General features: G+C 45.8%; 2 long non-coding RNA genes across 3 annotated transcripts; one reads left to right on the top strand and one right to left on the bottom strand.

Moving 5' to 3' along the window:
- The first annotated feature begins 519 nt into the window (after window positions 1-519).
- On the top strand, window positions 520-7,891 carry LOC116667287. 2 transcript variants are annotated; one of them, XR_004324145.1, is made up of 7 exons: window positions 520-591; window positions 845-876; window positions 1,573-1,692; window positions 2,286-2,798; window positions 4,184-4,212; window positions 5,339-5,421; window positions 6,720-7,891. It is a non-coding gene; the product is annotated as an uncharacterized LOC116667287 (long non-coding RNA). The 2 variants fall into 2 exon arrangements; XR_004324144.1 differs by having other exon boundaries at window positions 1,573-2,798.
- Window positions 7,892-9,136: 1,245 nt separating this feature from the next.
- LOC116667289 lies at window positions 9,137-10,626 on the bottom strand. The gene is made up of 2 exons (XR_004324147.1): window positions 10,543-10,626; window positions 9,137-9,495 (listed from the first exon to the last, which is right to left on the bottom strand). It is a non-coding gene; the product is annotated as an uncharacterized LOC116667289 (long non-coding RNA).
- Window positions 10,627-14,185: the final 3,559 nt, after the last annotated feature.

Genomic DNA, 14,185 nt, shown 5'->3' with positions numbered 1-14,185 from the left:
GTGAAGTTAGCTCAGAGGTCACCGTTTGCAGCTGCAGAATCGAGGTTTCCTGGTTCATCCTCTCTTTGATGGGGCAGTTCCAGCAGAACCCGCACCACCTTCCCCGGAAGCCCTCTGGTGACTTCAGGGCCACGCTCTGAGGGTGGACATTTCCAGCAAGGGAGCTCAGGGTGTGCTCTGCAGGCATTGCCTGAGCAACGCCAGGTGGCCCCCAGCCAGGGTGGAAGTTAAACCAGGAGATAGCTATCAGGTGTGCTTGTTGGGTTTGGCATCTCTTTCTTGAGCTGCTGTGCTGAGCAGGAAAGAGAGATGTCCTCTTGTGGATTTAGCTCATGGTTCTACAGTGCACGCTGTAATCTGAACTGTGCTATTTGCTTAGGAGAAAAACAAGTCTGACTTGCATACCATGGAGGATTTAGATCGGCCGGTTTATTTTTCACCCCTGCCCCGTGGCACCCTCTCCGCCCCCACCCCCCGCCGCTCCCAGCGTTTCTACATTTATTTCCCAGCCGCCTGGATGGCAGCCTCATTGGTTGGTTTGGGATACACTGAACATTTCCCCATAGATGTGTCGATCATCCTATGATGAATGTGAGTTTCCCGGGAACCGTGATGATCTTGCACACTACCTTTGCACGCGTATGTAGGGCTTTTCATGATAAGAGTATGGCTGTACTAAGGAGGGCTGATCTGAACGCACAACGGTTTCCTTTGAGTTTTCTTTGGGTTGGTTATCTCGCCTAGTCTGGCCAGTGGATAAATGGCGTTTGGATAGGGTCTGGCACAGATCCTTTAACCATAAAGCTTAATGTATAACCAGTCTGTTTTTCTTCTGTGTCAGCAGTTGGCAACACGATTCTGTAAATGAGGGTTCTGGTGAGTAAATGGAAGTTGGTGGAGCGAGGGGAGGGGAGGGCTGGAGTAGGCAGCTTTGGAATTCCTGCCAGTGGTTGCTGCAAGCGACAAGATAATTTGAGTAACCTGTGAGACCTGTGGATTCACAGCTTTCAAAAACAGGAAAGTTTCTTGTTTAAAAACCCTCTAAAGCAACCTGTGGGTTTAGAAAAGAAGCTGCCTTGTGGTTTGGTGATTGAACTTCCTTATTGATCTGTTGGCCGGTGACGCAAGGTCTCCTGGGATTGCAGTGCTGTGACCGCAGGCGACAGTTACCCTGACAGGGTTCTGAAACAGGCCTGGGGCTTTCTGGACGGATGAGAAGTCTAAAAATTTCCCTTTTCATTTCCTCTCTTGTGTGACTGTCATTTAAACACACACACACACACACACACACACACACACACACACACACACACACACGGTAATTGACAAGGGAATTTTGCCCAGCTCTTGAGTTTATTGACTGGGTAGCTTCCTGCCCACTCCCCAAAAATCCCACCCTGAAAACCCCAAGTTAAAAAAATCATCTATTCTTGCAGATTTCTTAGTGGGTCTCTGTTTGATTTGAGGCCAGATTTATAACAAGCAGATCTTTTAAAATTGTATGATTTAAAAAAAAAAAAACCAAAAAAACCAAAAACAAAAACACCCAATCTGAAACCTCTCCTTATCCAGGGCCTCCTAGGGATTTCAAGCCCAGGTAATTTCTCTGTCGTTCTGGAAACCTAACCCTCTTGCAGCCACAGGGAGGCTCAGTTGGACAAATGCTCCGAGGACCCAGGCTCGTGGTCTGAAGTAAATGAAAACAGATGGCGTGCCTGTGTGACACAGCTAACTGACCGCCGCACAGAAAGTTCTGTTGGCTAGATGTGTGGGGCTGTCTTGGCCTTGGAAACATTCTGCTAAGTGAACTAAACTTCAGAATGGGGCGTCTGCTCCCCAGACTGTCCTGGAGGGGCTTGTGGGTGACAGCGTGGCTGGATGAACCTGCCCTTAGGGGGCTGCTGCTTGTGCTTTGCCTGCAGGGGAGAGAGAGGGTCAAGTGGTGGAATCCACCTTCACACCCCAATTCTTCCCAGAGGAGTGTGGGTGCTGGGTGCGCATGTATGTAGGTATACATGCATGCCTGTGTGCTTAGATAGGATTATCTGTGTTTTGGGGCTCGGCGCCCAAATTCCTTTTACTTTTCAATGAATTGGAAGGCGGTAACACCTGGAAGACAGGTATGCGTCAGTGTTCCAGCAGAGTACCAGTCAAGCATGCTGATTCTCACAGATGAACCCATTCTGCTGATTTCTTTGTCTTGGCCCTGATGGTCAGCCTGGGATCTTTGGGCATCAGACTTTTCTGCTCTCTCTCCCTCTCTCTCTCCCTCTCCCTCTGGTAAGCCCAATAAATCTGCCCCAATCACGTCACTGAGGCCACATGGAAATGTGATCCTGCCAAGCGTGGAAGCCCACATGAACTGCCAAAATCTTAAGGTTCCAGTGAGAGTGAGAACCAGTTTCTGGTGATGCCCGTGTGTATGGGGCCTGTGTGTGCATGTCTGCTGTGTGTGTGCGCGTGGGTGCCACGTGTCTATACTACGTGTGTATTTGTGTAGCGCTAGGCACATGTGTGGGTGTGTGTGGGAATTGTCTGTGTGTATACCCGTTTGCACGTGCATGTCTACCGTGTGGGCGACACAGGAATGTCACCAACCCCCGGTGGCAGGGATGGAAGGAGGCTGGTGTATGTGGGCCTGCTTGGGGACAGGTCCATCTCTTCGGTCCCAAGTGCTTTTCTTCTGGTTTGCTGCCCTCTCCCCCGTCAGCAACAGGCACTAAGGTTGCAGACCCTTCGAGACACGTAAAGTGTCTGTGATGTTTCTCTTTCCTGCCTGCGTCTCAAGTGAGTTCTTTGTAAGTATCTATTTTTTTTTCCCTTCAGCTTCAGGAAAAAGGAGTTTTGGAATTGAGGAGATGGATCCAGGATTCAATATCACACTGTGCTTTTTGGCTCTGTGTGTATGTGTGTTTCCTGTGTATCCAAAAGACAGAGAGGAGGGGAAAAAAAGGGAAGGGGGACAGGGAAGCAGATGAGAAAGATAGTCTGAATTTGTATTCATAAAATAAAACTGGTATCCCTGTCCCCAGACCTCTGCCCCAATTTCCGGTCTCTAACCTCAGCATCAGTGCTGACCCACTTCTGGCTATTTTTATTTGTTTCCTTGCAAATGTTCACCATGTGATCAGAGCTGACCCTTTGTCAACTTTGTTCTTATCCTCTCTGCCATCTGAGTCCAAAAGTGCAGCCCTTCCCTCCTTACTCCCAATGATTATCGGCAAGTTCAGAGTCAAAGGACGGCGGGGTTTTACTGGCGATGTGATGAACAAGTGACTCCTCTCCTCCCCACGAGACACACGAGGACAAGGAGGGGCTCCCTGCGTGGAGCCTGGCGCCCTTGGCATCACCTTTGGTCTGGCTCCCCCGGGGACAGTGATTCCATCTCCAGCATCTCGGGGGCACGTGGGTGCTGGGGCTCCCCGCTCGCCGGGCAGTGGGTGTGTGGGTACTTATCTCCGATTATGGCCTGAGTCAGCAGTGGAACCAGGAAGTGGACTCAGGGTCCGGGGTGGTTGGGAAAGTTGGGTGTATTTACTTTCCTCTTAAAGCAAACTTTGATCGGCCCTTTAATAAGTTACCGTGAAGGATATCGCGCTGGAGAAATTTGACTTGGCACCCAAATCTAAGTCACATTTTGATAAAGGAGGAAAGGGAACGGGGAGTCTTTTGCGTTCTCTCAGCTTTATCATTAACCCAAAGTTTGGAAATATATTTGCTTTTTGAAGTGTCAGTTTCCAAGTTTTTAAGAAGGTGATAGTTCTCTACTGATGAGGGAATTTGGCACGTAACCAGGTGGCCCATGGCGCTGTTGAGACCCTGCAGGGGCCGGATGACCAATAAAAGCTGACCTTGACTTCAGACAGCTTTAAGTCTCGGCTGTGTCCCGTTCCATGCCACCAAGGGAAATCCTTTCATTTCTTTGGCCTTCATTTTCTTGTCTGTAAAATGCGGGGAAAACCCCTTCTCTCCCTTGGAAAGTTGTTACAAGATTCAAAAAGGAGGCATCTGTGAAGGGCCAGATTGGGGCAGGGTGGAAGGTGGTGTGTATATGTGTATATATATATACACACACACACACACACACACACATACATATACACTTAGTATGCAAGATGTTAAGGTTATGTCTTCATGAAGTCATTTTACTGTATGGAATAAAACTTCTGTTTTCTCTTTCCAGAAGCTTCTGCAGGAAGTCACCTGCACAAGGTAGAAAACGTGATTTCAGGGGAGGGAATAGCTCAGTGGTAGATGCGTGCTTAGCATGCACAAGGTCCTGGGTTCCATCCCCAGTCCCTCCATAAAGAAAGAAAAAGAAAAAGAAAAGAACGACCTGAGTGGAAAAAGTGAAATAACAAAGAGATTTCCCCCTGCACTTCCGCGCTCGTTTCCGCAGGCAGGGACAGGGCCACCTTCTGGAGGGGAAGGATGTTCTTGCCTTGGTGCCGACAGGCCCCAGACCCTGGGAGTGGCCAGGGGCAAAGGTTTCCTCTCCTTTTTGCTGACAGCACTTCCTCATTCAGTGCAGCCATCTGTGAAAGAGGAAAGAAAAAAACCCTCAGGAAGAGAAAGGAGGCCCTGAGGACACTTCTCAGATGTCTGCGTTGCTCTTTGGGGGCCTTTTATTTCCTTGTTTGCCCAAAGGGCCCAGGAATAACTTCTTGCCGGGAGTTGTAACAGGCCTCGCTCTCTTTACTCCCGTAGAGGACGTGAGCAAGGATGCAGGTCACCTTGGTGACAAGAGTATTAAGAGCAAAAGGGGAGGAGAAGGAGTCGGCAGGGGGTGGGCATCCAAGAGATGAGGGTGTAGGGTGGGCGGGCCTCAGGGGTGGCCATGAGCGATGCACAGTCTCTCGAGTTTACTGCTTTTAAAATTTTGAATTGCTGGGCACTGGTCATTCTCCACAATCTCAGTGATAAAGTCCTCCTGTCATTGGGCGGCGGCTCCGGCTGCTGCACTCTGTGTGCACTGGGTGAGCAGGGTAGAAAGTGGAACTCAGAGGAGCCCAAGACATCTCTTTCCTCTAAAAGGGGCTGGAGGAGCCAAGAGCTCAGGCATCCTTGGGGGTCAAAGAGTGATGAGGGAGGGAGAGAGAGGTGTGCACAGCGCAGTGAGTGAGAGGAGCCCAGCTGGTCCCACCCCTCCCCCACCAGTCCACGAGGCAGGGCCTGGGAGTGAAGCCCATGATGTGGCTGGGCTGGGATGGGCTGGGGGTGGGGGGGGCATACTTCGGAGAGAATCTGGTAACAGATCTTCAAGCAAAGCAGACAGCTCTGGAGAGTGCGGGTGTGACAAAGAATGGCAGCATGCCTCCCCTTCCGTCCCCACCTGCAGATGGGTGCTCCTTCTGCCCCGATGTGCTTCTGCTACGTCTGGTCGAAACACCTCTATAAAGACTCCTACTTACACTCAACAGGGTAGGTTCTTCTAACCACCATAACCTTCTGGTGAAAGGCACGGAATTATACCCATTTAACAGATGAGGAAATCGAGGCTCAGAAAGGGACAGGAACCTCCCTTGGGAAAGCAATGGGTCTGGGGATGGTCTGTCCCGGGTCTGCCACGTCATACATTTATCTTTCAGTTCTGATTTCCCATCTACATTTTCTTTGCTTTGTTTGTCGCTGAATTTTGTCTTATAAATCCTAAAGCAAAAGGGTGATTATGAGTGGGTCATAGCAGTCCTTAAAAGCTGGGCCAGAAAATTTCACCAGGTCAGTAATTTAAACTTTGGATCCTCAAAAAATAATAATGTGAAGCAAAACCAAGTAAAAAGTGATCCTTGCACCTGAGCTCTCACGTGTTTAGAGAGCTCATGCTTCCTGGCTCTCAATGGCTGGAGTAATCATTTCTTCCCAGGGCTGTGTGCTGTGTGAAGGCTCGTTTCGAGGGGACACATGGCGCTCCCCTTAAGCTCAGTGGGCCAAACTTACTGCAAAAGGCATCCCCTTTGGGAGTCTTTGAAGGGTGAAACGCCAAACAAACAGGCAGCCCCTCAAGGGGCAGGGTGTTTCCAGAGGCGCTGGGTTTCCGTAAACGGCAGGCCTGAGTTTCAGAGAACGGTTTACTTTGTTTTCTTTGTCTTTTTGGTTGGGGGAGATTAGGTTAATTTGTTTATTTATTTAATGGAGGTGCTGGGGATCGAACCCAGGACCTCGTGCATGCTAAGCACACGTTCTACCACTGAGCCCTCCCCTCCCCCACCTCAGGAAAGTCTGCTTTGAGGGTGACCCTGGGGGAAAGTATTCTTTAATGGGTCCCTGGAATCTTAGCTCAGGGGCAGGTCTGAGCGCAAGGATCTGCTGGCTGAAGTGCCTCCTTGTTGCGCGGGCTTTTTTGGTCTGGAGAATTTGAGCGAGACCGTCACCACCACCCCAGAGTGCAGGATTGGCTCATCTCCACACCGATTTCTCCAGCACAGAGGAAGCCTCAGAAAATGGGGGAAACGTCTTAAGTGGGGTGCGCCTGATTGGCAGAATCCGGTGTGATGCAGGCCCCTTGTTGTGACTCATAGTGGCCCGTCTACTGGGTCCCTTGAGCCAAGGGGGACCCTGAGCAGTGGGTCAGCCTGAAGGATGCGCCGGCCTGAGGCTTCGCTCAGCGCTCAGGGCTGCTCCAAGGGGAGGGAGGCCGGAGGCCGGGCGCATGCGCGGTAGGCCTCAGATGATCCAGCCGCGGGATGCGGCGGTCAGCCTTCGTGCCTTCCCTCCCTCAGTGTTGGAACCCTCCCGAATTCGAGAGAGAAATCTGGAATTAGAGAAGGAAGACCAGGCCCGTCCGGGTTATTTATGTGTCCCTGGATCGCCTTTGTTCTGCAGAGCGGTGCGCATGAAAGGCTGGCCGGGCCGGAGAAGTGCCTCGCACAGGGCGACTTGCACAGGAAATTGGAAATTGGAAACCGAGGGTCGGCCCCCACTCCGCCTCTGACTCATGCTTAAACAAACCTAACAGCCGCTCTGACCTTTGCTCCCTCCATCTGGGGCAGGCCGGACCTGCCTGCAGCCCACTATCCCCACCAGGCCGAAGGCTCGCGAAAGCCCAGCCTCTGGGCAGCTTCCTGTGGGAGAAAATCCTTCAGGTTCCAACAAATGCCGTGGATGCGGCCCATGATTTTGTGTGTGTTTGTGTGTTTGTGTGTGTGTGTGTGTGTCGTTGACAAAGTGAATCCTTAATTTTTTTTTCTCTTTAAATTTTCATCCATTATATTCATCAACGCAGAGAGATGGAACATTTGGCAAAATTATTTTAAGTAGCACTCCAACCTGTGATCATAATTTTAAATCAAGGAATTTGCTGAGCAGCTGGGGGAAGAACAAAGGGCTGGAGAGTGATTTAGGGCCTGGGGGAGGGGAGGCTGCAGGCCCGTAGCAGAAGCAGCTGGGGCAGGGGCAGGGTGTGTACCCACCCAGGGGCAGCCGGCCTTCTCAGCCCGGTGGTCCCTCTACACAGGGCCACATTGAAGTTTCCATCTGCTGAACACACCACATGTGACACTTAAAAATATATCCACGGAAAAGAGGACTGAGATTCAATTTAAAACGATGGCTGAGAACTTCTGCTCAGGAGTGGGACAGACCTGGCCTTGAATCCTGGCTCTACATTTTGCCAGCCTCAGTTGAATCATCAGTAAAATGGGAACAATCACAGCAGTAGCATCTTGGGGATCTGATGCAGTTACTAGCCCACAGCAAGTTCTGCTGGTCTAGTTACTAGCACAGAGGAAGCGTTCAAAACGTTATTATTCTTGCCAATATGCAGAAGTGGACTGCTTCTCTGCTCTGTCTTTGCAACGGATTCATTCAACAAGCATCTATGTTTCAGGAACAGGGCTGGTTGTTGCAGGGAAGCAAACATGTAAAAGCACAGGAATTTCAGCTGTTAGATAAATAAAAGTACTTTGAGTTCAAAAAATAGTAATGACTCCCTAGAATATTTAATTAATTTACCAAGTTTTTTTTTTTAACAGATGGTCTATCAGAAACAATTTGTAAAAGGTATAGAATTTAAAAAGGAAACGGTCTTATTCTTCACTGTTTTTGAATTCACTGCTTTTCAGGAAAACTAGTATCTAAATTAATTTCTTAAAACACATCCTGCTTCGAACCTGAGAACTTCAGTCAGCGGATTTGCAGATAGCCAGACCTAGTTGCAAATAATCTGGTTTGTCTGAATGCCTTTCAAATAGTGACACGTGGGTACTCAGAAAAAAATATCACTTATCCTAAAGATATCATTATCCCATTCTGCTAAATGACAGTTTTAAGAGTGAGACGTTAGCTAGTCCAGCCTCTCCTCTTTTTAGCAGAATTTCTGATAGGAAATAGTTGAGCTTCTGACCCAACCCTGCTGAAACAGAGAGCTCACTACAGGAGGTAGGTACGTGCAGGGTTGAACAGCTCAAAAGGTTCAAGATGGAGTAATTCATGGGAGATGAATTTAAGTGAATTTGCATGTGGAGAGCACCAGTGGCCTTCTTCTTGTTTTTCCTTTTATCTTGCCTTCTGTGTCTGTAGTTTGGTCTTGCTCTGACTGCCTGTCCCTCTTTCCCGGTCCACACCAAGCCGCCGCCTGGCCTCTGCCCTGAGGGGAACAGCAGTGGCCCCGGTCACCGTTGGGTGGCCAAGCATTCCGGGCCTTAGAAGTTGAGACCAGCGTTCAGTCCACTGCCTCCTCGCCCTGGTCTCCGGGGTGGCTCAGGCAGGCCCCGGTCTCTTGGAAAACAACAGTGAACTTTGTTCAGCCCAAGCCTTATTTCCCCAACTCTGCTATTTGCTCACTGGCCCTCCTCCCTCCAGCTGCTCCCAACTGCCGACCACTAGTGACGCCAGCTCCTGGCTGTTTCCGCTGCTCCAGTGCTTCCTGGAGGACAGCCACTTGGGCCGGGCCCGACGCAGCACCGCGCTGTCTGCCGGCGGCCTTGGCCCGAGGGCTGAAGCCACGGCTGGGTGTTTGGGGAAGAGCCCGTGTGTGCGCCTGCCTTTGAGGCCCGCGGGCCACAGCCAAGATGTGGACCTCCGGTTGTTTGCTCTTCACGCTCTGCTTGTAGAATTGTTAAAATTGGGGAAAAAAAAAAAAAAAAAAGAAAACAAAGCAAGCAGGTTGAGAGCAACTCAAGTAAAAAGAGAAAAGTGATAAAAGGCAGAGGTTTATTTTTGGAGCTCTTGAATTCTGAAACTCTCTGCCTCTCTCACTTCTTCTAACTCAGCCCTGTGCTTCCCGGGGGCTGTCAGTCTCTGATCTCTTTGCTGGACTCTGGGTGGATGAGGCCCTGCCGGCTTTCTGGATCCTGGAGGGAAGCCTTTCAGTGAGGTCCTCCCTTGATTTCCTGTCCCTCTGTTCTTCTGCCTTCCTGCATTCTTCCTCCCCGAGTCTGGTGTCGGCTGACTGGACGGTTATGGGCATTGCTGGAGAAAGCCAGGCTCCCGGGGTGACTGGTTCCACACCGCATTCTGAGTGGCTCACCCAGAGGTCTCAAACCCCACGGAAATTGTCTGAAACACAAAATGGGTTTTGTTTGACTTGAATAATATTTAAAATAATTTGATTTCGTGATCAACAATGAAGAAGCAGGGAAATCACAGGAAAGCCCAGATATCTTGCTCATCTTGAAAAGATGGAGGGCTGGCGGGACTGGGTCTTTGCCCACTCGGGCACTGAGAGGCTGCTGTCCTCTGACCGGTGGTGCCTCCACTGCACTTTGCACCGTCTCTGCACCAATGGTGAAGGTCCTCCTGGACGTGGACACCGAGCATAGATACTGTTGGTCAGTGGGCTTCTCTCCCCGTCCCCGCAATGTACCTCATTCATGGCGGCCCCGCCTGATTCTTCTGCGCATTTGCATTTACTGTCCCTGCTCAGTGGAGTGTCTTCAGCAATCCTTTCCTCTGTCTTTAATAGACGTCTAGTCCCCCCCAGTCTTCTTTCCTTCACCCTCCACCCCTCCCTTCTTCTCTATCCCTCTCTCCTCTCTTCCTCCCCTTCCCTCCTTCCTTTCTCTCTCTCATCACTGTTCAAACTGTAAAATATAATATACCCATGGAAAAGTGTTCAAAGATCTATAGCTCAGTGATTTATCACAAAGTCAACATCAGTGTCATTACCCATCAGGTCAACAAATGTAATTGTGCTGCACTCTGAAAAGTCTCTCCCCTCCCCCTTCCGGCCTTGACCCCCCCCGCCCCACTACAGGTCACCACTATTCTGACTTTCCTCTAAAATGTCCTTGATTTTTTGCTATAGTTTTACCATCAAAATACATGTCCTTGAGGGGAGGGTAGAGCTCAGTGGTAGAGTGCATACTTAGCATGCCCAAGGTCGTAGGTTCAATTCCCAGCACCTCCATTTAAAAAAAAAAATTTAAATAAGTAAGTAAATAAATAAATAAACCTAATTACCACCCACCCAAAAGAAAATACACGCCCTTGAAAGCTAAAGTTCAGTTTTGCCTGTTTTCACGACTTCATATAAAGCTGGCTACAGAGTGCGCGTTCCGTCCTGCAGCGGCTTCTTTCGCCCTGTGCTGCGCCTGGGAGACTCACCTGTGTTGTCCTGTGTAGCCTCAGTCTCCGCACGCCATCGCTGGGTAGCATCGTCTTCTCTGAATATGACACAGTGTGTTTCTCTGTTGCACTTTTGATGGCCACTTGGCTTGTTCCCAGTTCAGGGCTTGAGCCAGCAGCGCTGCTGCAGTCATCCCCGTGCTTGCACGCTGGTGTGTGTGTGCCTGCGTTTCTGAGGGTTATTACCTCCAAACCTGGGTGCTTCTTTTTTTTTTTTTTTTTTTTGGTGGGAAGGTTTTAAAATAAGAATTCAATTTATTTCATAGTTACTGGACTAGTAAAGATTCATATTTTTTCCTGTGTCAGTTTTGATAAATTGTGTTTTTTAGGAATTTACCCATTTATCTAAATTTTTGAATGTCTTGGCATGACACTGTTTATAACATCTTCTTATGATCTTGAATAAAGGTGCACTCTGTTGTAATGTCTCTTTATCATGCCTGACACTGACTGGTTTTACCTCCCCCACCACTCCGCCCCTGCTAAGTCTCACTAGAGCTTTTTAAAAATTACTTTTATAACTCTTTCCAAAGAATCCAACTTTTGATTTTGTTATTTCTTATTTTATATTTGTTTACTAGTTCATTAAATTCTGCATTTATCTTTATTTTTTTCTCTCTTTTGGTTTAGTTTTCCGTATTTTTTCTAATTTCTTGAGATGGCTGCCTAGTTCATTGACTATAAACTTTTCTTATAATCTAATATATGCAATTACAGTGATAAATAATTGCCTCAGTATAGCTTTCACTTTGTCCTATGAGTTGCAATGTGTGTATTTTCATTATCATTCAGTTAAAATGTTTTTCATTTTGATTTCCCATGAATTAATTAGAAATATTTCTGAATTTTCAAATACAAGGGAGCTTTCTAATCGTATTTCTATTATTGATTTTGAGCTTAATTGTAATGTGGTTAGAGACTGTATTTTGTATAATTTCAGTCATTTGCCACTTGCTTTATGGCTGAACGTATGGTTGATTTTTGAAATGAGTCCTTGTGTTCTTGAAAAGAATGTACAGTTAGTAGCTGTGAGTTCTATATGTGTTCATTAGGTTATAGTTGCTAATTGTGTTGTTTAAATCTTCTGTATCTTTACTGACTTGTCTGCTTGTTCTCTTAAATATTGAGAGAGGTGTGTTAAACTCTCTGATTATAATTCTGAATGTGTGTGTGTGTGTATGTGTATATATATATGTAATTTTAGAATATTGTAACTTCCTGGGGAATTGGAACTTTTATTATTTTGAAATTCCCTTCTTTATCTCTAGTAATACATTTTGCTTTGAATTCTATTTTGTCTGATAATTAAAATAAGTGCTTCTGTTTTCTCTGGACTAGTGTTTACGTCAGACATATTTTTCCGTCCCTTTACTTTTTTCTGTTCTGTATCCTTAAGTGTTATGAGCTTCTCTTGTAAACATGATACAATTTAAAGTATTAATCCAGCCTGACAGTCTTTGTCTTTTAATTGGAGCATTAGGTCATTTATATTTAATGTGATTACTGGTATATTTGGATTTAAATCTACCATATTATTGTGTGTTCTATTTGTCTGATCTATAGCTTATGTTTCTCTCTCGTTTTATTGCTTTTTTCTAACATTTCATTTCATCTCTCTAATACTTTGAAAATTCATATATATATATGAATTTTATTTAAATTCAAATATATATATATTTACTATCCTTCTGGTGATTTACCCCAGGATTACAGCATAAATTTTTGGATTATTTAGATCTAATATTAATTGGTGCTTAAATGTTCTTCTCAGGTATTTCAAGGACTTTGAAACACTCTAACTCTGTTTACCCTGTCCCAAATTTTATATTATTGTTGTCTTGAATTTTAGGCAATATGTATTTGAAATTCAACTTTTTTTTGTATTTTTTAATGTAGCCACTATCCATTTCTATTTGTCTTTATACTTTCTCTTCTTTTTTTTATACATTTCTTTTCTTCTTGCATCTCTGACTTTCTACTTGGGATATTAACCTTGGACTTGAAGAACATCTTTAATATTTCCTTTAGTGTGAATGACAGATATTCTCACTTGTGGTTTCTGATTATCTTTAGTTCGTCTTCACTCTTGAAGGACACTTTTGTTGAGCATAAAATCCTAGGCTGACAGTCATTTATTCTAACATGTTAAGGTTATTCCATTGTTTCCTAGTTGTCATTGTTTTTATCAAGAAGTCTGCTGTAAATCTAATCCTTACTCTTTAACAGTAATCTGTTTCTTGTTTTCTGATTTCTTGTAGGATGTTTCTCTTTGCTTTGGTTTTTAGCAGTTTTATTATGATGTTCCTAGGTGTAGATTTCTTTATATTTCTCATGGTTGGAGTTTTTAAGGGCTTCTTGAATCTGTAGCTTTACGTATTTAATTAGTTTTGAAAAAAATTGTCATTACCTCTTCAAATATTGCTTCTTTCCCATTCTCCCTTCTCTTTCTAGAATTCCAAATCTAATATCCCCATGTATATTAGGACTCTCTATTATTTCTCTTTTTACCCTCTCTTTTGTCTTTTCCGTCCTTGGATTCCTCCATGCATCATTTTCTGTAGATTTTTCTGATCTAACACCCAACTGATTTCATCTCTGTCTAGTGTGCTATGAAATCCATCTGTGACTTCTTAAATTTGTTGTTTTTCAGTTCTAGAATTTCTGTTCTGTTCTTTTTCATAGTTTACAGTTCTCTTCTGAAATTCTCAATCTTGTCTTTTATCTCCTTGAACAATGGTAACAACTGAAAATAAATGAAAACAGATGCTTCAAAGAAGAGGACCCAGAATTGTCACCAAGTCTTCACAATCACTGCATGTTTTCTCTAACAAGCCTATACTTACTGCAAAGTTTATGTCTGATAATATCAATATTTGGAGACCCAATGAGTTTGTTTCTATTTTTCTGCTGGTTTTTAGTCCTGTTATCTTTTCTTATTTAGTTATTTTTGCTTTTGTAGTGGACACATTTACAAAATTCATTGTGGAGATAATTTGAGGCCTAGGATGATGTTATCTTCCTCTAGAAAAAATTTATGTTCCTTTGTCAGGAGCCTGGGGCACAAGCACTCTGGGATGAATTGAATCCCGTTTTATGAATTGAAATGATTTGAAGGTGAGCTACAGTGTCTGCAAAGACTATTTCTGGTTAATAGCTACTCCAGTGGCGTAGTCCTTCAGGGTCTCACCCCAAAGGTAATTTGATTTTCTTGGGGTATCCAACTGGGTAGGCCCTGGACTCCAATCCCTGACCCTTTAGCCATATGATGCTGTCAGAAGTGCTGCTTAGGCTCCCTGTCTGTCTGCTGCCTGGTCTGGAGTGGCTAACAGTCCAGAGGAAAAGCAGCTTCCAATTCCAGCTTCATATCCTCTCAGCCTGCATTTCCCCCAGTTCCTAGCTTGCTAGTTCTTACTGTTCTCTTAACTATCTGATGCCTCTCGAAAGATGATTTTTATATTTTGTGTAGCTTGTATGTTTGTTCTCATTGGGAAGACTGGTATGGATTGCCTGGTCTACCATGGTCCTTTACCTCTAATTTCTCTTTATTGTCAGCCTTTTTTTTTTTTTTTTTTCCACATCTCAGGGAAAGAAATGTCCCCTCTTCTCTAAAGCAAGCCCTTCC

This window comes from Camelus ferus, chromosome 11 (assembly GCF_009834535.1).
Source record: "Camelus ferus isolate YT-003-E chromosome 11, BCGSAC_Cfer_1.0, whole genome shotgun sequence".
Lineage (NCBI taxonomy): Eukaryota > Metazoa > Chordata > Mammalia > Artiodactyla > Camelidae > Camelus > Camelus ferus.
Note: the sequence above shows the minus strand (reverse complement) of the source record. Positions and strands in the feature narration are given on the sequence as shown.